The 26,135-nt window shown below is 38.0% G+C and overlaps 1 long non-coding RNA gene across 1 annotated transcript in view; it reads right to left on the bottom strand.

Annotated features, from left to right (window-relative positions):
• Positions 1-25,609, bottom strand: part of LOC145684878 (uncharacterized) — a 68,518-nt gene extending 42,909 nt beyond the window's left edge. The window contains exon 1 of the long non-coding RNA XR_014131423.1: positions 25,209-25,609. This is a non-coding gene — a long non-coding RNA (uncharacterized LOC145684878). The remainder of the gene's footprint in view (positions 1-25,208) is intronic.
• Between the last annotated feature and the right edge of the window lie 526 nt (positions 25,610-26,135).

The raw sequence follows: 26,135 nt of genomic DNA, 5'->3' as shown, positions 1-26,135 counted from the left end.
CTATAGGAAACATGAAATGCAGCTTAACGCGGGATCCTAACCACATGAGGTCCCACCAGAAATCGAACCCGGGTTTCACGCACTTAAGGTGCGCATACTAACCATGTAACCACTAGGGAATATAAAAGCGGAAGTCCAATAAGTCTTTCTAAGAGTACCCGAAATTAAAATTGTATTTTCTATGGACTATCAATGATTTCACTAAATACACTTCCACTCAATGCCCATATACCCAACGTACCAATATTTGTTCTTCCAGATCTACAAATGCTTAACTATTTAACAGTCACACCTGGAGTTGGAAACACGTCATATATCTGGGTCACCAAAGATTACGCGGCCACCACAGATCTGAGACGATGGTAGTGGCGTGTTACGGGCAAATCCATACTACGTGGGGTGTAGTAGAACGTGAATGGACAGTGAGCTGAGCAGTGTTAGTGTAAAATGAGAGTTCTATTTAGTTTTCAAGGAAGGAAAATTGTTTCTCCGTCAAGTTCTACAAGCGCGACAAAACTTACAGGCCTGTTAGGTGTGCCGCAAAGGACAGTGTCCAAAGTGATTACAACCTACAAAACTGGTGGCAAATCCTCATCCGCGAAGTGAAACAGTGGATGGAACAATACCGCCGTTGACAGATCTCGCCAAGCCTTACGGCGTATTGTCACTTTGAATCATCGTCTGAGTGCGGAGCAAATAATGGAGAAACAAAAGCACCTTTCTCAACAGGCGTCGACAATCAGTCTGCCAAGTTACATGACATGAATATGACCTGACATGGATGGCCTTCATAATGGACCATGACGCTTTGGCACGATGTGAACAGTGAAACATGTCGACGGTTCTGTGTCGTTGTTGTCTCAAATATGCTGTTTACAGTAGATTCTGTGCTGACGCATACCGGTTGTGCCAGTGCCCGTGATTATGTTGTCATTTTTGGGAATCAGGTATTTTATGGTCCAATTGTCTCCGTTATGGAACAGAAGAACACCGAGAAAACCCATTGAATACAAAGAAGTTTTTCCGCACCTGAGGTATGGGTAGGTAATGCAAAAGTCAACCCTCCTAGCATCCTGCAGACAGAGCAAAGCCATTAACTCGCTGTTACAAATCTTTACAGGAAAAATAACTGGAAAACGAGTAATTTCGTTGAGAACTTGTACCAAAATTGTAAACCAAGTATTCCAATTCCGACTATCAACGAAGGTAATGATTTTTTGAAACTATTCACAGCTGAGAAATTTAGAAACGAAGAAACATGTTATTTTATAGAAAGAACTCGACTAAAGAAAATATAGCAACCGTCTAATTAACGTTTGAGGAGTCCAGGCGGAAATGCGGGATGTCCAATTTTGGGCGAAATTTCGATTTTCATGCCATCTTGTTGAGCACGCTGTGAGTTTCATTCAATATATCGAAAAGGGGGAAAAGGGTTACTGTTAGCCTGCTATAGCAGTTTAAAAATCCTTTTAAAATGGAAGGAGATATCGTCATCACTTGCAGTGGAAGAAAGAGGAATTCATTTTACTCTTATTTTTCTGTCTCTTTTGTCGATAACGTTCAACTGTATTTATGTTCCAGTGTTGACTAATCATACAGCTAAATGTAGCTTCAACAATCTATTTCTTTAAAAAAAATAGTAAGACAAATCATCTCCCAACATCCATCTTGAGCATTTCTGTTACTCTCGCAGTAGTCAAAATAAGGATTATAGTTTATTCAGATGCCTTCATTGCATTGCACATGAAAGGCAGGGGTTCATTTTCTTTCAAGTGACATTCCCAGTTCGTGTCATTCCTACCTTGAACGTGATAAGAACATGAGACTTGTTAACATAAAACCAAGAGATCAAATACCAGAGGATTGGAATAATGTAATCAAAGGCAGCAGAGTGAAACGTACACCATATAAAGTAAGTGAATTTACAGTTTCATAATTCGAGATTGGATATCATTCTTACAATCACTGTACTTGGGAAAATGCTCATTCCACTCTAGGCCAATAATGAGCTTCGAGTAGAGAAAAGTCACCCATGTTTTGTTACACCTAGGGAGACTTATAATGGACTTTGGTTTTCTTCTGTGATTCACCTACTATTAACAAATGGCCCACCACAACCAGATTTATTGGAGGGAGAATTCTTTAATCCATAAATGACTCGCGTCGGACAGCTGGACGCTTTTACCATAAATTGTATTAATGTTGAAATATAGTACTATAACACTGCACGAGAGACCCGGGTTCGATTCCCGGTGGGAGCTCACGTTAATCAGTAGGTCCACGTCTCATATAGCCTTGCTGCTGAAAGGGACGCTAAACTGAAATTCAACTCAATAACACTGCAATAATGCGCAAAGTACCGCATATACATTACTATGAAATAAGGAGAAAAATCGAATGAAAAGAAGGGCAGGATTCTAAAAATCATATTATGCATCCGTGATATTGATCTGTCATGGGCATGCGTGCAGTACAGGTATATCCAATGAATTATTATTAATGAGTTAAAGTATATAACTATTGTTCCAGAACCCGATTTTTAAAATTCTAATGTCGTCAAACTTGCTTAAGCAACTGCACCTTTCCGTGAGCAATGTCAAATAGTCGTTTATAAGACGTTGACTCTCAGGTCAACAAAGTCAATGAAAATTTGTCCCCCACTTGTTCTCCTTGTTTCACTCTCCCATACTTGATATTGATTAGAGGATAAAAGTATTTCAAGATTTTCGTTGTACAGAGTGTCCGAGAAGTCCTTCCCTGATTACAGAAATTGATAACTGAGGCTAGAAATAAGATAGAAATATGAAACTGGAGTTGAATTGTTTACAAACTATAAAAGTTTTTGTCTGTGTTAGGTTTGTTCTGTTTTACCAAGTCTCAATTTTGTTTGTTTTAGGTTTGTAGTACGTAAGTAAGAAGCCCAAGAAGCCATGCCAACCAACCAGGAGAAGCCACAGTGTGTCCTGTGGTACCATGAGACACGATCACCAACCATGGTGTAGAGACAGTTCCAGACAACATTTGGGAGGACTTTATCTGATGTCAAGAGCATTAAAGCCTGGTATAAGAAGTTCAAGAACACAGGGTCGGTTGCTGACCTTCCGAAGTCTGGTCGACCAATAACCTCAGCAGACACGGTGGAGGCTGTGCGGCAGTCTTTTCTGAGAAGTCCTAAGAAATCGGTGCGCAGGGCCTCACGTGAATTACAGATGCCAAAAAGCTCTATCCATGACATTTTACACAAACGTTTATTGTTTCGTGCTTACAAAGTGCAACTCGTTTAGGCCTTGTTGCCCGACGACGGTACACGTTGATATGACTTTGCGGTCGAAATGCTATCACGTATTGAGGACGATAATGGTTATCTCAGACGAATTGCCTTTTCCGACGAAGCGACATTCTTTGTCAGTGGAGTAGTGAATCGCCATAATGTACGCATTTGGGGTTCAGAACCCCCCAGGGAGGTCAGGGAGTTCACCAGAGGCAGTCCAAAGGTGAATGTTTGGTGCGCGTTATTGCACGATCGAATTATCGGGCCATTCTTCTTCGCTGAGGATACCATCACATCTGCAGTGTACCTGGGTATGTTGCAGCTGTATGCTGTTCCTCAGCTGCTTCAGTATCGCCCCGATGTCGTTTTTCAGCAAGACGGTGCCCCACCTCACTGGGGTTTGGACGTCCGTGCCTATCTCGATAGGATCTTTCCTGGGCGATGGATTGGTCGTGATGGACCAACAGCTTGGCCTCTACGCTCTCCTGACATAACCCCATTAGACTTCTTTTTATGGGGTTATGTCAAGGATGAGGTCTACCGAACACGTGTACCAGATCTTGAAACCCTGCAGCAACGAATAACCACAGTAAACGCATCGATCCCTCCAGTGATGTTGGGTAATGTGTGGATGGAAATTGAATATCGCCTAGATGTGCTACGTGCTACCAAGGGTGCTCATGTGGAAGTGTACTGATGTGACCAAAACTTTTATAGTTTGTAAACAATTCAACACCAGTTTCATATTTCTAGCCTGAGTTATCAATTTCTGTAATCAGGGAAGGACTTCTCGGACACCCTGTACATTAAGGAACTGGGTTAAATCGGTTGAGAACAGTTTGAACAGGATGCTATGACCAACATCAATTATTGGTGGGATTTACAAGATCGTTTCCTCTTTCTTAAAGGGAAGTTGTCTATCTAGGAAGAAAAATGGTAGGATCTGTATGCTTTGAATGTCTTATGCAGCCTATACGCTTACGCCTTCTATACGAAACTCAAAAGAGAAGTAATTAGCGGAGTACAGGAGAACAAAGATGTCATATTTTTAATAATATTATTTATAATTTGATAAACAATTGCCTGTTTTTTTCCGTTATTTTGCCTGCAATAGACCCGTTTTTCCCAGTATATACCAACCTCATGTCAGTTTTCTTGTATTCTTTTACTTACAATAATATACATTGAACATAAGATTTTGTAAGCTAGTTTCCAATATAATAAATAACTTGTAAACCAAATCTGAAGCATTTTCCACGACTAGTTTCCGAAATAAAATGTTTTGAACTTTAAAAATTGTTTCCTGAAAAATTTGTAAAAATGGACATCCCCTTTTCCCCTGGACTCTTTATGTATGACAATTTAAGAAGAGACTACTCGGTATCCTTATACAAGCTCATGAAAACGATAAGCATACTTGCGACATGAAAGCATTCGACCTATGTTTGCGCCATGAGTGACAGCATTTCTTGTCGAATGGCCTTGCCGTCTGATTGTCTTTGTATGGTGGTGCTCTAAAGCTATTTGTAGGTAGCGCGTATACGCAATAGTAGCGTTGGTTAATTTTGTTTATTCAGTAATATGAGTAATGTTTTTCGAATGCAGGTTTTCTGCATCGAAGACTGTAACGACAGTTTTTTAGCTACAAGGGAACTAAAGAAGCAAACTAAAATTATCCAAAATTTTTGTGTTGGAAAAAATGCGACCGTAGCTATGCAAAACATAAAACCAAAGAGCCCATTGGGAATGAAACGAAATCTTTCACTTTTACGTGCCACAGTTATGCCGGCTAGGCTAAAGGAGACAGTAATGGTTATGAAATGGTGTAATGAAAAAAATGGGGGAAACTTAGGAACACCCAGAAAATCCACGCACACGGTGTTTGTCCACCACGAAGTTTATTTGGCGTAATCAAACCAGGGATCCCCCTCAGAGGAGCCCATAAGGAATAATATAGAAAAATTGAACGTAACTGGAGACAAAAATAGGTTAGGCCATCACTGCTGAACAAATTGTATTGTGGGAGAGTCGGTAGTACATGGGAGAGGAAAAGGGATAAATACTACAATTTATGATGGTATTAAAGCTAACAATTCGCATATCAGGACGATAAAATTGCTGAGAATCGCAACGATGAAAATTCGCTTCAAGTGGTCTACTTGAGATGGCAAACAGCTATAATGAATTATATAATACTGTAGTAGAGACAACAACTGTATTTCGTGTCGCAATGTGAACACGGTACACTTTGAAACTATGAACATTCAATATTAAAACTGGTTGCAGGAGATATATAGCTTTCGATTACAACAGAGGAATAAGATTAGAGGTTACATGTTCTTCGGACGCTGAATACACAACAAAAAAGTTCTATGTATTATCGTATTTGCTTTATGGAGATCAACAATGAAACCGGAAGTAGTATTCGGTTTTACTGGTTTCGCCTTTAGTGCCGAGGTAAGAGTGAAAAAAAAATATTCTTGGGACGATGAATCGAATATAAAAAACATATTTTCGCTATCTATTTCCATTTTTGCTGTTATAGAGATTAACGTTAAAACCAGAAATTGTCTACTTTGACCACTTCTTAATTAAATTGGTCAAAGACTCAATGGATCCTTGGGACCTTGAATCGATCACGGAAAACCGATTCTCATACTAACTTTCAGTTTTATCTCAATGCAGATCAATGCTGACACTAGCAGCAGTAGCAATTTCTTTCCCATTTCCGCTTTAATAGAGAGAGAGATTGAAGATGGTATATTTTCTTGAGATGCTCAATTAATTCTAGAAAACCGCTTGTCGCTATCTGTTACTATGTTATTTCTATGGTAATCAGTGTTGAAACCGTAAAATGTTTATTTCCACTACTTCCGGTTTTAGAAAAGCGTTAACGGAGAAAATGGGAGCTATTCTTGGAATGGCGAATCAATTCCAGAAAAACACTTCTTGATATACCTTACGGTTTTCTTCCTGTACGGAGATTGATATTGAAACGCTGACTATAGCTCTTTTCAAATGTCAAGTTAAACACCTTTGAGAAGGTTTCCTGCTCCTTTAATAGCAGTGAAGCGACGTTGTCATCATTGTGGGGCAGATGACAGACAGTATATAGACACACAGAATTTCGTACTACTATGATTTTTGTCAATATCTGCCGCAGTACCTAGAAATATCGCGTATCATTGGCTACCGCTCAAGTAGGTTTTCATGCGAAAAAAGGTATAGTAATAATTTCTGGTTTTAGCAGACAGACGACAGATATATTTCCTTAACACGCTCAATTCATTCCAAAAAAACTTGTCGTTATATATTGAAGCTTTTATTCTATGGCAATTAATCTTGAAACCGGATACGGTTGTTTTCTACCACTTCCAGTTTGAATAGAGACTTATCAGAGCCGATTGAATCTATTCTTCAGCAGCATAATAGATTCCAGAAACCGCATTTTCTATATCTTACTTTCGTTCTCTCTCTCTCTCTCCCTCCCTCTGTGTAGATTAATATTGAAACCGGAAACAGTAGTAAAATAATACAATTTCGAATTATAGTAAAGAAATACAGATTATTTTCTTGAGAAACTGAATCGATTTCTGGAAACTATTTGTCAATATCTAGTACAGCTTTTGTTATGCTTAATTTCTACCATTTCTGTTTGAACAGCATATTAACGGAATAAAAAGAACCCTATCTTGGGACGCTGAATCGATTAAAAACTGGTTTTCGATATATCTTACCGTTTTTTTCTATGGATATCAATACTTCAACCGGAAGTAACATTAAATTTATAATGCTTTCGGTTTTACTACCATATGGATGAAGATTCTAAAATCTTTCAAAAATTGAATTGATTCCCGAAAACAACATGTTCTGCAGCTCTTTTCAAGTGAGAAGTTACATGAGTGGTAGCCAATGATACGAGATGTTTCCAGGTAGCTCATCTGGCATTGAGAATAATCATAGTATTGCGAAAAGTCTTGAAAAGATTTTTGATTATTACTGTTAATCAATGTGTTAATTTTAAGGCGATCAATGTTGAGACTGCATAAGGTTGACTTTTACCACTTAGGACTTCAATAGTGGATTAACGGAGGATAAGATGGTGCCTATTCTTGAGACGCTGAATCGATTTTCGAAAACCACTTCTCAATATATTTCACCAGTTTTGCTCTAATCCCCGTCGACAAATGAAAGGACGGGTATAGCCATTTTGTAAAACTTCCGATATTTATGTACAGCAAAAACTCGATTAATCGTCACCCTTTTAACCGTCACACTCTGTTATCCGTCACTGCTCCGGACAGCACTGTACTTTAAATGTGCAGTAATTGACGCCGTGCGCCGTACAGGGCACGGAATAAAGTGTAAGCGAAATGGACTGAAATAGTCATGCGTCACTTCCGGTCATGCTAGTTTCCACATAAAACTTGGTACAGTACTGAAACCCTTATGGAAAAAAGCATGGACATGTATTATTCACTTGTATAAGGTTATTTATTTCTTCCAGAACCTTTTAAATCTACTTACTGTAGAGGTTTATAACGATATTTTTGTTATCCGTCTATTCGCTTAACCGTCATGGTCCCGGTCCCGAGGCTGACGGTTAATCGAGTTTCTACTGTATAACATAGTTTGGAAGACTAAAAATTGAAACTCATTAGCTTTTAATTCAAATATCCATCCAATTGCCTTACCATTTCAACATAACTTTAGTTAAGTCTACAAGTATTATAATGCTAACTTTAGTTAAGTCTACAAGCATTATAATGCTTTTATTGTACCCATCAATTATAACATTCAAGAGACGCCCATGCTTATATGGAGTTATTCTGTGCTCATCCAGTAACGTTTTGTCTTTTATGAGGAGCTATTCTTTTACTATGTACATTTTCATATTTCTCGATTGAGTAGCCTAGAGCTTCAGCAGTACCCGTGTCACGACGCGCTCACACGTTTCCTCATTTTAGTTTTTACAGGAATGTTTCCCTTTATCATAAAATGTTAGGCCATTATGAAGCATTGGATTCAATTATTTTCAAACACAAGAATACGTAAGAAAAATGTATTTAAAAGTTTTGTTGATCATTTCAGTTTGGATAAAGTTTCAGTTGCCTTTTTATCATAACTTAATCAACTGAGGTATCAGTAGATTTAGCTTCGTATCAGTATTCTATATCACTATATCTCTCTATATTCTATATCTCTCCATCAGTATTCTATAAGTATTTATCGTTCTACTCTGTTCTATATTCTTAAACGAAAATAATAATAAATGGTATCTATTAAGAATGCCAAATTTTTAAGTGACTTTATTAAAATTTAAGCTTCGTAAAAAAATCGCGGATTTAGAAGACAAAAATCCTCACCACTAGGAACATTTTGGGAGGGCATAGACAGTAATTGTCACTCCTAGTTTTTTTTACAAATACAGAACATTTAATAAAAATCGTATTTTGGCAAGCAGTTCTTGTTGCAGGGTCTGTCACTTTTCCGTGAGAGTTTTTCGAAAGTCTGGAAGAGTACTTGGTAGAGGTATACGCTCGGCAACACGTCTCCCTAGAGCATCCCAAGCATGCTCTATGGGTTGAACTCCAGGGAATACGCTAGCCATCAGATTTAATGAAAATCCTCTTCCTCAAGGAGGGCGGCCACGGCAGCTGTACGATGCGGACAAGCATTGACATTCATAAAACGAAACTTCGAACCGATAGCTCCACGCAACAAACGAACATAACGGAGAATGACATTAATGCAACAACTTGCCTCTGTTATAGTCCCTCCTTCTACGAACTGCATTTCACTGACTGTTAAATAACAAAATTGTATCTTTCGTGCCCTTACCTAGCTGAAAACGAACTCGGAGACTGATTGACGGTTGAGAGAGAAAGTTTGGAATTGCACTATTAGCTAAGCCTAGGACTATTTTCACCATCTATTTACAAGTAGCATTAACAACGTTTCAGCTGTTGTGTGTAATCTATTGGTCTTACGGTAAGTTCGGATATCTTATAATTAGCTATCTGTACTTTTTGCGAAACACGCACCGTGGGAGCAGTGACGACACCAGCTTTACTTTCTTGGGGGAAGGGGTGTGTGTGAATAGGCAGATACATTTTTGGAAACCCAGTTATATTTTGTGTACCCAAAAACTGCTGTGTGATAATCAGCTTGCCTGGGAAGCGGGGGTTGTCACGAGGACGGAAGGCGGACGATGTGATCGGAAGGCGCCCGTTCCCCTGGTCCCTTCTAGTGTCGTCACTGCGTAGCAGTCATAAACGTCTTCGTTTTTTGTTCCAACAACCAACGAAATTTGTATATAGAGAATAAAATACGACAGAGAACGAAATACTATACAAGCGTATGAAGCATAGTAACTGGAATAATAATAGACTCTAATAACAATACTAATAACTCAAAAAATAATTTCTTACGATGTCTAAAATTTTGTATCACATTTTCCACCTTGCCATGGCACTCTGGCGCCGCGGTACGGCGGTTGCAGATCACTCGTTTAGTATACTGGGTGCATCAAAAGACCGGAACTTTGTTATGATAAAGATGCAACAACAGAAAAAGGAAAGTTGTTGGAAGGTTTTCAATCTAAAATCTCGGATTTATTCCAATCGCTCCAGCCGTTTGCGCTCCACACTGTAAGGCGTCCAGTGTTAAACGTTGACAGTGTTTTTCTGTTTAATTTGAAGGATATACGAGTATACCGTATATATCGTATATAATACTCATTGTCAAAGCTGCTTCAAGATAGATTCCCGGTGACGTCACCACCAAACAGGTCAGGACTTTGGAAATACATTAGTAAGGCGAAGATTATGACTCACACTGTAATGTAGGTTCGATAACTATTTTTATTTTCAGTATAAAGTCGAAATTCCTAAATATATATCTTGACTATGTCACTGATTTAGATACAATCAAAACCACCAATAGGATTTTATTGATTATAAATCTCACGACCGCAGCTGAAAATTACAACATGATTGCTTAATTTGATGCATGATTATAAAAATAATGGTTAATGCTTATGAACTAAAGCTTAAGAGAACAACAGAAACGGTAATGAAAATGATAAAATTATCGTCTTGTGTAACTAATAAGGACAGAATTCTGCTTTGATAAACAATACCAGGAGTAGGAAGAAGTTATAGCCTTGATTTTTATAAAAGGTACGGGCCACCGCACTACACTTTGACGCTCCAATTTCCTAAACTGTTAGGCCACACTTCCTATTGAAACTTGTATTTGGGAAATAGGAATAAAATAATTTGTCTTGGAAAACTCAATTGTATAAACTTCACCCTTCCTCCCAAAAAATGTACCACCCCTTCAGATATTTTCATTAGATATGTCATACTGCATATTAGAGCAATTAACAAAATAATTGTTTTTGCAATATTAACAAAAGCACCTGAGCCATTTTTGAGAAAATCATTAGAAATCTCACCCCAAGAGTAAACTACATATTGTGGATCATTTTCGATCCTCCGAGTTTAGTCATATATTTTAGCTAATTAATGAAACATTTATTTTCGAAACTTGAACAAAATAGTCTGAGCCGTTTGAGAAAATTGTCGGGAAAAACCTTGAATAAACTACTTTTTTTTTTTTTTTTTTTTTTAGGAACAATGAGTTATTTCATGTTATTAGATTACTAATGAAATACTTATTTATGAAATCACTTGAGTTGTTTTCTAAAACGAAAAGTAGCCGAAAATACACGTTGAGCTACCCCTGGTAGATTTTTCCCAGGGGAATGATTTTTACCACAATATAGGGTTACAAAGAAATATTTATAAATTATCAACAAAATCGCCTGGGACATTTTTGTGAAAATCGTCGATAAACAACTCACCCCCAATTCACAAACTGCCCCTACTATATTTCTTCACGTCAAATGACTTATGCCATATTCCCAGGTTATTCATGAAATACGAATAAAATAACCTGAGACGTTTTTGAGAAAAGCATCGATAAAAAGCTCAACCCCAAGAATAAACTACCCCTCGCAGATTTTTCCCAGGGAAATGTCTTATACCACAATATAGGGTTCTTAATTAAATATTGATTTATGAAACAAAAAAATGTTGGAGTCATTTTTGAGAAAATCGTGTTTTTCGATTTTTACTCTTCAGTAAACTACTCTAATTTGAAGAAAACTTAGCGAACGGGCGGACGGATATATATCGAAAAATCACAGAACCTAGAAATGTAATAGGTAAATTGCGGAGAAACCGGTCGGATGCTCATTAAAAGGAAAACTTCATATTAAAAATGGAAAGTTGACATAAGATTTCATGTAGAAGAGATTAGTTTTTAAGAAAAGAAGTTGATTTAGGTGTTTGTATAACGATAAAAGTCCTAACATTACAACCCACGAAGATTTGGAGGGCTTTTATAATGACATTTCATTAGCACTATGGTTCCAATCGCAAATTATTTTTGGTTTTCTAATGTGTGAAAATGACCAATGACTGACGACGCTCATTGATCGACTGGTTGGAATTAAGTCTCCCTTTTTAGCACCTAGGCTATATCACAAGAGGCACACTAATGTAATATCCAAAACACATTGCTCGGGTTTGTATTTGAAGCAACTACCACCATTAAAGCTTGAACCAATGATACAAACTTGTGGGATAAATCCATATTGTAGGATTTTTTAACATTTGCTTTTAGAAAAGGGATAAAGGAAGTTTTCGTCGAAATTGGCAGCGTAGGTTTATGTGGGATTTTAACAACTTATCGACGCCAACAATTATTTTATGGACCGAAAATAGTCTAATAAATCTTCAATCTAAAATCAGGTTAATTGTAATTTTATGCTGCAAACACATGGTAGAGGAAAATGTCTTTTAAAAAACTGCTATCGGCCTCCAAGAAACTTAAATTGTGCTCTGGCATTGAAAATATATACTGCGAAATGAAGATTTTTTTTTTATTTTTCCTATTTCCTTTTCTTGTTATTTTCATATTAATTTTTGTTCATATTACATCCAGTGCAAGATGATGGCACAAAGGAGAGGCAGAAATAATAAGTTTTGAAAACAATATATATATATATATATATATATATATATATATATATATATATATATATATATATATATATATATTAGTTTCTGTCAACATACTAAATTGCTTCTTTCAAGGAAAATCATTCTTTAAAAGCAAAGCTATTTGATAAACGTAGAAAATCTATATTTGCGGATAATTAATTACATATCGCAGAAAATAACATTCAGTACTTCTGTTTTTCTTATTTTGCAAGTTTCGTAAATTTATAATTAGCATAACATGGGAAATTCAAGAGCAAAATGGGAATTTCTACACCACGAGTGGAATTTTATAACGTTTGAAGTTAGCATAACTGATTTGGAACCATAATCATAATCTGTCACGAAGGACATACAATGGCGGTAATTATGTGGATTTATTGATAATGTGTGCGGGACTACGTATACCAAAAGTGCATTCGCGGTCTCATTGTTAAGACCCGTACTCCGAGGTCATATATTCAAGGAATTTTCAAATGAAAAGGCACGAAACGTCGTAGAAACCAAACGTCGTATGTTGAAATAGGAATATATCGCTTTGAAATTAAGTACTGCGACAAATAAGGAGAGAATGTAGTGTCCGGCCTGGTTGTGCCCATGTGTGGCTGCATTTCACATGATGCAGGAGAGAATAAGGCAATTATGTGTTCCGTCGAATTCGAATTGACTCGTCAGTGTGTGTGAGGAAATAATAGCGTTCACAATGAAACATTCGATGAGTGAGGAGCAGCGAGGTATTATCCGATTTCTGACTGGGAAAAGGGGTTTAATCGGTCGATATTCATCGCCGGATGGTGACTGTATACGGGAAAGATTGTGTGTCCAACAAGTCAGTGAGAAAGTGGAGTGATTCTGCTCCACGATTACGCTTGTCAACACGTCTCGCAGGTCACAAGAAGTGTGCTGAATAAGTTGAAGTGGGAGCAGCTCCGCCCTACAGTTTGGGCATATCTCACTGCGACTTCCATCTGTTTGGTCCGCTAAAAAGACATCTCAAAGCCAAGCGCTTGAACTCGGACGAGAACTGAAACAGTGGAAGACTGGCTGCTATCACACCCACTGGATAGCATAAACAGTGGGATAGTTGTGCTCAGGCGTCTGGTAATTACTTTCGAACAAAGACTTCGATTATATCCACAATGTCATCTTTCACCTTTCCATTTAAACACCCCTCGTATATCTGACTTAAATATAATAAAATCAATACATTCTTTGTATCAGGTCTAGTTAGAGAGAACGATGAGAAGCAAAACTTGGCTGCCATAATGGTTTTCTGTTTTGATAAGAACTGCTTCTTAACTGTTATATAATGATCCAACTTTTTTTAAATCACCAACTTTTTAATTCGATAAATTTGTGTTCTTCTATCGCAAGCATGCATATTATTAATTAAACCCACAGTGCTAATAATATTATCAAGCAAACAGGTGGTAGTAACGATCCTCCAGACCCCTGGAGGAGGGGTGAACCTCCAAACTGTTTTGCACAGGGCTTGGGTGTTATTCCAGTGATGGGAAAACTTATTTAGGAAGTGGCCAAAAGAAAAAAGAAAAACACTTTGGCGGGCTAATATTCAAAGAAAAAGAACAATTAGGTGGCCTATACATTTTCTTAAGAAAAAAACTTGTAATACTAAGCCCATGATTGAATGACTATAAAGTGGAAGTGCTAAATGAAATTTGTACAGCATTTCTACAAGTTTCTCACAATATTGATTCAAGTGGGATTCACGGATTTTCAGAAGTGAAGTTAAATTCTGTAGATCAGGACTCATACTGCGAACCTTGTGGTGGACAAACACAGTGCTCGTGGGTTTTCTCGGGGTTCTTCCGTTTCCTCCCACTTTATTTATTCCACCATTTCACTCATCTCTCATCATCACCGTCTCTTTAGCCTAACCGGCATAAGCATGGGACGTAAAACTTAAATATTTCATTTCATTTTTCATATTGCGGACATGATAGAATGTTTCAGCCGGTGGCATCTGACCCGTGGGCCGTAGTTTGCCCATCACTGTTCTAGTCTACAGATGGATCAGACAAAACCAGTTCCGTCACCACTGTGCCAAGTTTCTGCATAATTAATATCAGTGTCAGACCTTAGTTATGCACTGAAAACTTTTGTTTATTTTTGTAAGGTGTTGGCATGTCTGCACTCCTATTCTTTGCTGTCTTGGGTTATAGATTGTTTCTTTCTTTAACTGCAGTGACCAAACGACCTGGGCTCTACACCAATCACATAAATGTTTTGCTTTACCTCTGATCCATCGAAAGATTTCGGTATACGATTCGTGGAGCCGTCTTGCGAACGCACGCTTGACAAAACGTCAAACACCAAAAGTTCACCAACAATATTACCAAACTTTGAAGACGTGATGATGATTTGGTTTCGCAAAAACACGTACTAAATAAATATAAAGACATTGTATCCTCGTGAGATATTCTCGATACAATGCGGGAGACGACAGAGGCAAAATTTCATGCATAGGAGTTGTAAACCGCCCCCTCACGTTCTATAGGAAGGGAAATCGGTATATATAGGTGAATTAGGCAATGTAGGCAGTGGTGAATGATATTACGAGGAGTGTTCGATAATTCCTGATATAGAAGATCTTCCATTTTCCCACATAGTCCCCTTTCCCTATAATGCACTTCTCCCAACAATGTTCTAGAGCATGAATACCAGTTTTAAAAAAATCCTTAACGGCTATACTGGAAGCCATTCTTCGACAGCCTGCATAACATACTCATTGTTGGCAAACTTTGTTCTTCGCGGGTGCTACTTAATGTTGGGAAACACGTGAAAGTCACTTGTGGCAAGATCTGGAGAGTGGGGAGGGTGCTAACGTATTTCATACCTGACATCGGCAATAGCGGTGGAGGAAAGGCGACTTTTGTGACTAGAAGCATTGTACTGCAGCAGCAGCACTTTCATGTGTAGCTGCGTTTCCCCTTGATTGCCTGCCTTACTTTTGGAATCAGTTGGGAATAGTAGTAACTTGTAATTGTCGTTGGACCCTGAAGATAATCAATGAAAAGTATGCCCTTACTATATCCCCTCCCAGAAAAAAAATAATTGCCATAATCTTGCCATCTGATTGCATTATCTTGAATTTCTTGAGGGGTGGACCTCATGAAGTCGCCACTGCATGCTATGTTGATTGGACTCTGGAACGCACTGATGTACCTAGGTTCCACACAGCCATAATAATACATACCCAAATCAATTCAACTCTCTCCACTGTTCGGATTTTTCCTCACTCGTGCTATGTGAAAGGAATTTTTAAGTTTACAAGAGAAGAAGAATCTTTGTTTTAATAGAACGTCACTTCAGTTTCCGTATTTCAAGATAATTTATTAAGAGTCTGGTTTAAGATAGATTAACAGGGAAAAGAATTGAAATATTTTCATTTTTCTAATGCTAGGGCTGGATTAACGAGGAGTGGGGACCGGGGCTAGGAAAAAAATATGTGGCCCCTGCTAACTTCACCTAATAAATTTCTCTTAAAGTACAGTAGGAAAGTTAATGGAATATGTTTAATATTTTCGGTCATATTTTATTTTATGATGATGATTATATATCCATGAATCTTCTTAGAAAGCCAGTTGAGGGGTGATATCAATAAAACGGAGAAGTTACTCATTATTCCCAGTTTTGTAGTAGTTACTCGCATTGGTATCAATAAAAAGAGAACTAAGCACTACTCGTCTCGGCTGACCTCGGAGAAGCCCTGCGCCTTTAGAGTAACCACACCGAGCCGAGTAACTACTCCGCGTTTGATATCAATAAAAATCAAAGACTCCTCTGTGATGCTAGTAACTTCTCCAAATTTATGGAGCAAGCTAAATGGGTGACTCCGTGCGAAATATAGCAGAGTATATGATTGTTTTGCTACGTAGAAAAACTTGTAAACTGCATAGTAATGTTGCAAATGGAAATTACAAAAAAACATTATAGGTTCATGAAAGAAAATGTAAAGTGATTAGCACAACATTTTTTTTTTTTTTTTTTAGGAGAATCAACCGAAATTCGGGGTGGTGCACTATGTAATGAGAAAAAGATACGGGTTTTCTTGCATTACATGAGTGATCCGGCATTCCAGATCGGAATGTCAGGGGATTCTGGTGTGGTTCAAGGTACTGTGTCTATGACTACTACAAGTGTAATGAATGCGATTATTGCGAAATCTGAGAAATCTAGTATTTTGGAGACGAATACACTAATAGGAAGAGCTCACTCGTGGCCAAGCGGTTAGCGTGCATACCTTTGGCATGGGAGACCCGCGTTCGATTCTCAGCAGGAGCTCATGTGGTTCGGATTCCACGTTAATCAGTGGGTCCCGTCTCATATAGCCTCGCTACTGAAAAGGACGTTAAACTCAAAATCAACTCAACTCAACGTTGATAGGAAGGGTATATACATGAGAATGCATTTTGTTTATGTGAAGGCGAAAGGGGACACGTATGGTGTAGGAAACGCAATCAGATGGACGTGCTTTATGACGTGACTGGCTTAACTTTTTTTAAAAGAAAACGAAGGGGCCAAGTGTCTGATTTCGTTCTTAAAGCCAAACAATCTACAAAGACCTTTGGCAACACGTGACATGCACTTGTCGTGTTAATCTTGATATTGCTGGATTCGAACCAACATCCATCAACTCCAATAGGTTCGTTCCCATGGTTTCGGTGTTACTTTCTTGTTTCCCGTTTCTTCTTCTTCTTTTTATTTTTGTTTAATTCTCGCTCAAATATTAAATATTCTCTTTTTGATTTGTGTCTCAGTCGTCGATGTATTTGATATTTCGTTGCATTTCACTGTAATTGCCTTCAAAGCTTCGGGTTTCCTTCGTTTACTTTTTGGTAACTGTGACTTTTAAAGTACTACTGGAAACTCTTTTATAACATCCACAAATGAACTTTGAAGCTATCGTTGCTATTTGCCCGTTCCATGGCGTTTAGGATACTACGCCATAGGTTAAAAACAACGAAATGACCGCGCGACGGATGGGAGAAATGAGTAATCACTTCTTTTATTGATACGACTCTCTGCCACGCGCAGAGGAAACGCGAGCGAACGTTCATAAATCTGGAGCAGTCTAGACCTGAGTGGTGGCTTGTTCTATTGATACGAAATTGAGGGAGGAGATTACTCTAGCTGTAGTTACTTTGATTCTCGAGCAGGACTTCTCAGGAGTAGTTACTTATTTTTATTGATATCACCCGAGATTTTGATCAGATTGGAGGACCCTATTCGCCTAGACGCCCGGGGCTATAGCCAGGGGTGTAGCCAGCAGGTTTCTGTAGGAGGGGCCTGTAGTTTTAGGGGGGGCAGCTACAATATACAAATCAAAAAAAAAGTGTTGCAGCTAGTGTTTTTGAAGCCTGAAAAAACTGGAAAATTTTAATTTCCTTCCGGAAAACTAAAACCACTCTTTTTTAGATTATTTATTTATTTATTGTTTTTTTTTATAAATTATATTCCAGGTAGTTTTTATTATATTTAACCAAGAACTACTGCCCCGAACCAAACATTATACCTTTGTGCATAACTATTTCAATACACAGAACCTATCTATAAAGGTAACCAAGAAAGTTCTATCGCTTTCTCACCCACTACCTCCGAACACTCATATGTCACCTAAGACGTACCTGAAAGATCAAAAATAGTCCCCATCAGCATCGACAACTTCTGCAAACGTTCTGAAAGGCCATGGATTCCATCGCGGTAGAATTTGCATTTTCCGAAGAAGATATCAAGTGCATTTTGCACCTCTATTAGGGATTTGAATTGGCGTCCTTTAAGATGACTGTCCAAGGAATGGAACAGATGATAATCGGACGGTGTAATGTCCGGGGAGTATGACGGATGCAATAGTGTTTCCCATCCAAGGCGTAGAATGGTATCCCGGGTTATTCTAGCCACGTGGGGCTGAGCGTTGTCCTGTAACAGGAGGACCCCTTTGGGACTCAGAAGTGCTGGCTCCAGAGTTTTGAGTTTTTCTTGAACATGGCTCAACTGTTGACAGTACACAGATACATTGATTATCTGACCAGCTGGAAGCAGTTCCTGATGCACGATGCCACGAGCAGTTCATCAAACACACAGGAGGAACTTCTGGTGCAGTACTGGTTTCGGCTGTTTTGGAACCGGTTCATGGGATGCTAACCAATTATGACGGCGCCGTGGAACTTCGTACAGGACCCACCTCTCATCACAGTCAACATCCTGTCCATAAATGGCTCCTTTCTCAGACGAGACAGCGAAGAAACACAGGTGTCTGCTAACGTTGCCTTCTGCTCCGGAGTCAAGTTATGTGGGACCAATTGATCCAACTTCTAGTGTTTCCCCAGTTGATGAAGATGCTGCCGAACGGTTTCTCCACTCACACTGAATTGTAGCCCCAGTTCCTCACATGTCTGGCCTCTGTTCGCCTAATTGCTGCTTGAAGATCTTCATTAAATGCATGTGTTGGTTTTCCGGCACATGGTGTATCTTCGAGTGTTTCGTCACCGTCCTGAAACCTATTAAACCACCACTGCACTGTCCGCGTAGTCACGACACGCTCACCAAACGCCTGGCATATCCACTCTACTGCACCGTGGCATATCTTTCATCCCAGTTTAAACTCGTACAGCACATGGCGCTCTGTGGTGGTTACATGTTCACTCTGTCGTTACGCAAGTTCACGGTGTAACTGAACTGCCAGAAGCAGGTAGAGACTGTCTATTCCACCTGTGCCCTCGGAAACTATGTGAACTGTACTTCGACCCCACCCTCTGACTGATGAAACCCTCCCTTTGCGTAGGGAGAAGAAGCGAATGACCTAAGCTGTGTTGCCAATTTGTCATTCAGTCGTTTGGTCTTGACGAGTGAAGATCATAGGCTACTTAGAGTGGCTAATAAGACAGACCACAGCGAAGCCGCCCTCTAACGGAGGAAACCCTCCCTTTGCTTAGGGAAAAGAAGTGAATGACCTCAGCTGTGTTGCCAATTTGTCATTAAGTCGTTTGGTCTTGACGAGTGAAGATCATAGGCTACTTAGAGTGGCTAATAAGACAGACCACAGCGAAGCCGCCCTCTAACGGACGAAACCCTCCTTTTGCTTAGGGAAAAGAAGTGAATGACCTCAGCTGTGTTGCCAATTTGTCATTCAGTCGCTTGATCTTAACGAGTGAAGATCATAGGCTACTTAGAATGGCTAATAAGACAGACCACAGCGAAGCCGCCCTCTAACGGAGGAAACCCTCCTTTTGCTTAGGGAAAAGAAAGTTATTATGATTTTTTTAACTGATGCGGTAGTGGGAAGTCTGCATTTGATGTTTTGATTGGACTATAGGATATAAATACACTTACCAACTGGTCAATATTTGTTCTCATTTCATTTTTTATTCTAAGATTTTGTAAGATTATTACAGCGAAATTGTCAAACAGTGGACATTCTTTCAGAAAATAGCTGACTTTTTATTAAAAAGCTGGACTTTTTTTACATGTAAATTTGAAAACGTTTTGCCTTATAATTGTGTGGATGATGTTGAATCTGCACTGGTTCTTAAATCAGAATTGTAGTTGCCCCAGCCAGCATTTTTTGACCGAAGTAATGCATTATGTTGTTGCAACAAGTATTTGTAAAATTCTTCATAATTCATGTGCATAAAACTACGTACATTTTAGGACAATGATCGATCCCGTGACTGACTCTACTAACGACCCTTTTTTTAAACTAAGCATTGATTAGAGAAAACACTCTTTACTCTCTGCATTACCGTACTGCTAAAATCGCAAAATAAAGTTGATAAAGTTCACTGGAAATTTCAATGCTATTGTTATTTCTGAAAAATGCCCATCACTACTCTTCAGCAAGAGTTAAATTTTCATTCTAGACTAAGAACTCATATAAGATAAAGGACACATAATGAGTTATTAGGACTAGGCTATATGCGATACGCCTATGCTTATATAACTTTCGTCATTTATAGCTTCGTCTTTCATTGATTATTTTCTGAAAGATCAAAGGGACTTATTCAGTACAAATTCAATCAAACTCATTGATCTGAATTAAATTTGGCATGGTTGTAAATCTTGACAACGTTGTATTCATATGAAATAAATATGATTTGCAGGCTTTTAGTTCCCGAGTTAGATGAGATCAAATTTGAAGTTTGGACTTCGACACATGTTCGAGAATCAATTTTAATAAAGAGTTCATTAAAAACCAATGAAGGACAGTTTTCTAACGCAATTGAGAAACATACTAACGTTTCAACCAAAATATTGAACAAATAGAAATATGATTAAATGTCAGACTATTCAAAAATAATTGAAATGATGTCTTGACATTGAAAAATCACAAAATGTCGGACATGCTCGGCAAACTCCGAAAGAGTGGCAACCCTAATTTCACTGAAATTACCTGTGAAGAAATATAAATGTTCTATTTCGGTATCTTACCAATACTTTTCATTTACTAATATTGATATGATTCAAATGCCGGAAAGAGGTGGGTAACTACTTGTTTACTAACACGTGGAATCACAAGCACTATATCTCCAATTTAGATTCAATTCCAGATCTCGGATACAAATTCAAAAAACGAATTAGATTGTGATTTTGATCCGACCACTTCCACCTCACAAGTTGACAATTTTGATTCCCGGCGGGAGCTCAAGTGGTTCGATTGCCGCGTTAATCAGTAGGTCCACGTCTCATATAGCCTCGCTGGTGAAAGAGACGCTCAGCTGAAATCAACAACATTCCGGGTGGGAACTGAAGGGGTTAGGACGTAACGATAAGGCGGAAGTTTGTGTCAAATGATTCAGTGCTCAAAAGGCATGTTAAAATCTGAACCAACCAACCAATCAATCAAGCTGCAGAAGCACATGAGATGTCCATGTACGTTCAGCACGACAAAAGATTACGTTAAACAACTTATTTTTTTCCAGGGCACAGGAGCGATAGTGAATATTGAGAAAAGCACTATGTTATCAAACGTTATATAAAATACATGTTTTAGATAAATGTTAATCTAAAAAGTTAATTTCAGAGACAGATTAAATATTTATGGATAAGATGTTTATCTCACAAGGAGACTTACGAAAGTGAAACTCACCGATTTGAATGAAACTTTGTAGACTTGTAAAATTCCGAAAAATAATCGATACGTATTTTTTTTCTTTTTTTATTTCGGCATTGGTGGAGGTTTAAGAGTAGAAACAAACTTTGAACGTTAGAGGTGATCTTGAAGCGTGGGCAGAAAACAATTATTTAATGTAGAAAAAACATACTGCCAGGGGGTTTTAGGACAGCTGATTCAGAATCTGACGTCAAAATTAGAAAATGCAAAATGGTGGATCCAATATGGTGATTACAATTACAAAAGTCTTCTGGTTTGAAATGGTATGCAGTTAGCCAAGAACAATTATAGTTGGTAGGGGTTACTGCGAGGAGATTGCAGAACGATTTGAAACACCTCTCTCGACTTATTTTAACGAGATGCTTGATTAAAGTGCATATCTATACCTCTCACTATTCGGGGTGCTTGTTTATAGTGAGTCTCCTCGCTTGTCAATATGTCCGAGTTTCATATGTCCTCAGTAGTTATAATTATGAATTTATTGAAAAAACGTTTTACAGTTATGATATTCCGTAAAAAGATGTGTGATGCATAAACATAGTTCACACAACGCACACCTTATTACAGCAATAACTGCGCACAAATTACAAAATGATGCACAATCTTTGAAATAAAATGTTACGGGATTGTCAAACGTAGGAGGTTTTTGTTACAAATAACCGCTTTCGTATCCCAGATACCTAATATTTACAAATGTGGGAGAAGAAAAGCTATTTATGAATCAATGATTGGATCTTAATTATATTATTACGGATATGTAAATTTATGTTATAGAGAAGGACAATGTCAGAAAAATGTCCCAAGAAGTTTTTCCAGGGACTCATAATGAAAATACATCAAGATACTAAATCCAGTTGTTCCTGCAGGAATGGTTTCTATTTTGAGATACACTTTTGAGGTTTAACTCGGGACTCAAATAGGAATATAAATCACTTAAATACTCACCCCGACTAGTAAGAAGCGAGGGGACTCACTTTCAATAAGCACTCCGAGTAGTAAAAGCCGAGGGGGTCACTTTCAATCAGCACCTTTAATAGTGAGAAGCGAGGGGACTCACTTTAAATAAGCACCCGAAAAGTGAGAGGTGCAGAAACTCACTTTAATCAAACATGCCTCTAAAATAAGTACAGAAAGGGGTGTCAAATCGGTTTGCAACCTTCTCGCAATAACTCATGCCAATTATGATTGTTCTTGGCTAACTGCAAACCATTTCAAACCAGAATACTTTTGTAATTTTAATCAACATATTGAATCGCCATTTTGAATTTTCTAATTTTGACGTCAAATTCTGAATCAGCTGTCCTAAAACCTCCCTGGAAGTATGTTTTCTATATTAAATGATTGCTTTCTGTCTATGCTTCAAAACCTTCCCTAACGTTCAAAGGGTTACCGAGGGAATTTAAATCCGTACCATTGCCGAAATTTTAAAAAAAATACGTGTCGATTCTTTTTCGATGTTGTACAAATCTGCAAAGTTTCATTCAAATCGGTGAGTTACACTTCTGTAAGTTTCCTTGTTAGAGACGTATTCAGTAATGTAATAATGATGGCCACAAGAATTATCTTACACAGTGACCAGGATTATTACAAGAATATTTTCTAATTCTAGAATTTACATAAAAACTGTGGAAACAAAGTTGTCACAGTCATTTTCTAATGTGCAATTTTTGTACTGAGTGCTCATGTTTCAATGTAATTAAGTTGTTCCTTAAAGTGTCAAATGTGGAATACATTTAAATTCATATGATCAGTACAAGAGCCCGATCAAAAGTCCAGTTCATCTAGTCGAAAAGCAATTCCAAATGTCCCGTATTGAACGTCTAAGTACTTAGCAAGAACATGCAAAAAGTAGCTATGCGTTAAAATTCTCAGCATATCCTATTTATGTTTCTGTATTAACATTTTTCTTTCGAAACAATTCAGATCTTATATTTTTCCTTTCTATCGACGAATGGGATATAAAAGGAGTCTCACTGTCGTGAGAATGTTTCTACGTCATCGTCACGCAAAAGGGAAAGGAACTGTTTGAATGGCGGGAGAGTTAATCGAAAAGGTGTATAGGCCTATATTCTTCTGAGCGTTTATTAACAAATGCAGCGAGTAGTTGTAATCATAGCAAACCTCAAACTGCCTCTCGCCCGTTTACGAACGAGTTGTTTCTTTCCTGGTAGAACTTGTTTTAAATACCCACTTCTACCCCGATAAAGCGAAGTGGAGACCAAACATACAGAGTGTCTCCCGGTTTAACGTGGTTGCCAGATTTAAGGAGTAGTGTAGGAAGTTAACTTGACGAATATCTGGTAATTTAAATATAATAATATGTAGTTTCTTTCCACATACTTTTAACTTCTTGTAGACTTATTTCCCCAAAACTGCGTGTACTTATCTACTTTGTGCTATTATTTTACACTGTAGATAACTGAAATATTGCAACATTGTAGAGGTCCCAACAGCGCCTTCAATTCTGTAGAAGAATGTTAATAGTGTGTATGTGTGTGACATTAGATCATCCAGATATGTTATTGGTACCGGTACCAATTATATCTTGCAGGTGATGTTGGCACCAGGATCCAATAAATATAGTAGGGCACCACACGTGTTTCCCAAGAAACTGCCAGAAATAGCGACATAAGTATTTTCCCACCGCAAATATGAATAAAATTAATGCATTTTGATCTCACTCTCGTTTTTGTATCTCTTCTAGTTTTTTATGCACATTTGGTTCCAACAAGTCGGTCTCCCAACTCGGAGCTAACAAGTACGCAAATACGCGTATACGTGTGTGTGTGTGTGTGTGTGTGTGTGTGTGCTTTTACAAAAAATTTAACCGCAATTATGGTTTTCAAATATAGTTGAATACATACCTTATTTGAAACTGTCTTATTTTAAATGATAATCTACATAATAGAATATTCTCAAAGAAAGAAAAGTTGGTCGTTCCTAATCTTTGTGTCTCCACTCATAGAAGGATTTCTAAATCCGTGTTCTTCTTCCGAAAATATTTAGGGTTCATACTCTGGCAGCTTTTATTCATATTATGTGTTACTCCTAAGGATGCAGTCTTCGATAACACTCCACAATTCTTTCTTCGTCCCCGAAAGAAGTCAAAAGAGTCTATTACATTGACTCTTTACAGAGACTGAAGTAGACAGCCTGTTACATTGATCACAACATAATTATTTCTCAGTAAATTCCTTCCCTTAGGTTGGAGTGATTAAAGTTTATTTATGTTTTACTGAAGTGACTTCAAGAGCCGCCATTGATTTGTGTTAAAATTAACATTTCGGAGTATGCGCGCCGACTACGTGTATGCTCAGAGGCTCCGACACCCACACAAATAATCTTGTGGGTGCGCCGCACCACAAGATTTCTAGTTTAGACCCGGATTTGCGTTTACGTTTCTATTGCGTTTAAGTTAGTCGTGTTACCGACTGAGCTAGGGCAACCCTTATAGTACCGATATATTTTACCTTATGATAGCACAGCCCTTAATGACAGTGTTCGTCAAAGATTTTAACTAAAAATAAATCACTCAAATATCAAGACTTTCTTAAAAAAAAAAAAAAAAAAAATTATAGGCTTACATGTTCCGCCATTGATATGCACACATAAATTTTGGAAAGTCGGTGTCGTTGTTTCGGAGTGTCCCTAAAGCTATAAGTAAGAGGTGATACAGTTTGAGAAACACTGCCACAAGTAATAATGAACACTTCTAATAGGCTAAAGAGAAATCACTTACACTATAACTGCGCAACATTGTTACTATCCCTGAAGATTATTGATACGACTGACGATTGAAGACTCCGCAGTTGTTTGCTGTCTTCGATTGAAGTGTCAATGTATATATATAGCTCAAAACACAAAGACTACGGTTATGATGACATAGTCTTATTAAAATTAATTTATGTAGGTCATTTAATGCACCGTTTTTCTTCCTTTGTCTCAAGCAAATGTTATTGTTTCACTAATCGTGGTCTTCCTCCTTGAAATTAATATGGATAAAAATAACTGAAACGTGACTGTTATAAACAGGATTTTCATGTTTTCATTAAACTATTTCCTGACAGAAGTTCAAATGCTCAAAAGAAAGTAAATGTAGCAATCATTTCACACAAAGGGACAGCAATACTCTGACCTTCCTCATGGCTATGATGACAGTGTGGTGTAGTCGACGGGTCAGAAGCTTATGCTGAATCCCTTGAGAGTTCGAGTCCCTGTAAAGGGCAATGCCAGTTTCTTAACTGTCCTTGAAGTTTCCCTGTCGTAATGGATTAGCCTGAATAGAAACGTAATTCGAATTAAATGGAAGAGCATGAAGATAAATGTCCCGTTTAAGGCATATACAGGGTGTTTCAAAACAACACCGACAACGTTTGGCAGGTGACTCCTGACACCAAAATAACACGAAAAGTATAGACCAACCTGGGTGCACAAATGCTTCCTTTCGGCGCTTTGGGCTACCAAAAACACGAAAAAAAATGAACTTTAAAGGCCCATAGCTCCAAAACTATGGAATCTACCGTAATCAGGTCAAGACTTTAATTAGGAACTAATATGTGCTCTATCCAAAAATACATGTCTCAAAATCCTAAGGTACTCAAGCAACAATTTTTATACAGGCAGTTTGGTTACGGGCATATAATTTGAAGTACTAACTAACTACCTC

The sequence above is a fragment of the Thermobia domestica genome, chromosome 5 (genome assembly GCF_964235325.1).
Source record: "Thermobia domestica chromosome 5, izTheDome1.hap1.1, whole genome shotgun sequence".
NCBI lineage: Eukaryota > Metazoa > Arthropoda > Insecta > Zygentoma > Lepismatidae > Thermobia > Thermobia domestica.
The sequence above is the reverse complement of the archived record's forward strand: the minus strand, read 5'-3'. Positions and strand labels throughout refer to the sequence as shown.